The sequence below is a fragment of the Penaeus japonicus genome, unplaced genomic scaffold (genome assembly GCF_977035675.1).
Source record: "Penaeus japonicus unplaced genomic scaffold, GWHDUDI00000001_assembly GWHDUDI00000018, whole genome shotgun sequence".
Classification (NCBI taxonomy): domain Eukaryota; kingdom Metazoa; phylum Arthropoda; class Malacostraca; order Decapoda; family Penaeidae; genus Penaeus; species Penaeus japonicus.
The window spans coordinates 41,628,624-41,631,123 of record NW_028234420.1 but is presented as its reverse complement, the minus strand read 5'-3'; positions in this window follow the sequence as shown (position 1 = coordinate 41,631,123).

Sequence of the window (2,500 nt, the reverse complement as noted above, 5' to 3'; positions counted from 1 at the left end):
ATATATATGTATATATATACATATGTATATACATATACATACATACATATATGTATGTATATATTTACATATATACATATGTATATATCTATATATATGTATACGTATGTATATAGTTACATATATACGTGTGTATATCTACATATATATATATATACATATATATGTATACATATGTATATATATACATATATATGTATACATATATATATTTATACATATATGTATAGATATTATACATATGTATATATACATATGTATATATATACATATGTATATATCTAAACATATACATATATATGTATACATATATATACATATATATGTATACATATATATAAATATATGTATAAATATATATATATATATATACATATATATACATATATATACATGTACATATATATACATATACATATATATACATATATATACATATACATATATATGTTCATATATATACATGTATATATATATATATATGTATAGATATATATACGTATATGTATATATGTACATATTTACATATGTATATATATACATATATACACAGATTTGTATGTGTATATATGTATATATATGTATACATACATAAATACACACACAGACATATAAATAAACACACATACAAGCACACACACACGCATTATGTCAATAAATTAGAAAATATTTATAACACACTACATCAAAATCCGTATCTTCACATATATTGCATGTATTAACCACATTCTTCACAATTCCAATAAAGCATTCATCTTGTCACAACACGGTGTTTATGCATTTCCTCCTCCACGTTAGCCATTTCAATATTTTCAATGAAATGTTCCGGTTTATTCCTTTTAAAATGACATACTTTGGAGATTCAGAAAATGTTTTGAACACATGAATTATAAAATAAAATTATCAAATGGATCTTATTTGAATTTGCTAAAAAAAATGTTAGATAAGTTATAAACAGTGAAAAAAAGTGTACTTTGTTAAGACATGCCAAATATATCTTCATAAAACCCATTTGTTTTATCAAATGTGAAAATATTTCATTATTCTATTTTAAATTAAATGTTCAATTTGGCATCCTATAGAAATAGGTCAGTCTTTAATACTAGGCTTCTAAAAAATGCTAAAAATAAAACATTCAGATTTAGAATAATGCAGTAGTAAAAAATATTTTTCATTATCATACCATTGTTCCTGTTTCACTGGATTCCAATAATCCATGGAAACCCTCTTCTTTAACAATTCTTTGGATTTAATTATGATTGTGTAACTATTATTTATATTACACTCTCCGTCTGGTTTATAACTTAATAATGAATGCAACTGCATTTATGTATTGAGTATATACTCCAAGTGTGCATGTATTTGGTGTATATGTCCTCCCTTTTTTTTTGTGTGTGTGTGTGTGTGTGTGTGTGTGTGTGTGTGTGTGTGTGTGTGTGTGTGTGTGTGTGTGTGTGTGTACACATAGACCATGTGTGGACAGGATGAATATATATATGAACATGTGTACAAGTGGGCGCATGCACACGTACAAGTGTGGGCATGTGCATACACATACAAGTGTGGGCGTGTGTATACGTATGTGTGTGTGGAGGGGTGTACACAAGTGTGGGTGTAGGTGTGATTGTACAAATATATGTGTGGGCGGTGCATGCATGTGTATGGATATGGGTGGGGGTAGGGGGACTAGAACATTTATACATAAAGGTGGGGGCAAGTGCATGTATATGTATGGGTGGAGGGTGCATGCACATATGTATGTTGAATGTATGCTGGTAGGAATGTTCAAGCTTGTGCACATGTGGGAGGTGTGCATACATGTTTGTGTGTGTATGCTTGTGTATTTACACCCTGGTGAATTTTATTTGATTCAGAAATATGCTCCCTGGATTACTCTAAAACTTCCTGACTTACTTTGACTAATGGATACAATATACATGTATGGGTTTAGTGTGTTTGGAAGTATATGCATTCATTCCTACCTATGCTGGTTCTTGCGATTATCATGTTTGCTACATAATAGGTATGAAAGGTTAATTCATATAAGAAATATGCATGAAAGTAGATCTTTATGAAAAAATCATGTCAGTAACTTCAATAGGTTAAATAGGGTAGAACATACTATACATTTAGGAACAGATCTGCTTGATTAAATATTGCTTTTCGTAACAATGTCAATGAAACCTTTATGAAAAAGACTTCAAAACCTCACTCTTGCACTTACATAGACACACTACCAATACTATCAGGATGAAGTTGATCATACAGAGCAAGAACAAATTCAGACCACACGAACGATTTAAGCGTGACATCACCCCTTGGCTCTGGGCAGGATGAGCAGCATCCTCATCCCCAGAACTGCTCATCCTCGCTGCCACATCACCAGTGGGGATATCAAGGGATAGTAGTGTGAACACATCAAGGTTAATAAAATGCGCTGGAATGATATACCCATCCTCATATTCAAGTGGAATTTAATATTACTGTTATACAGTCTCCC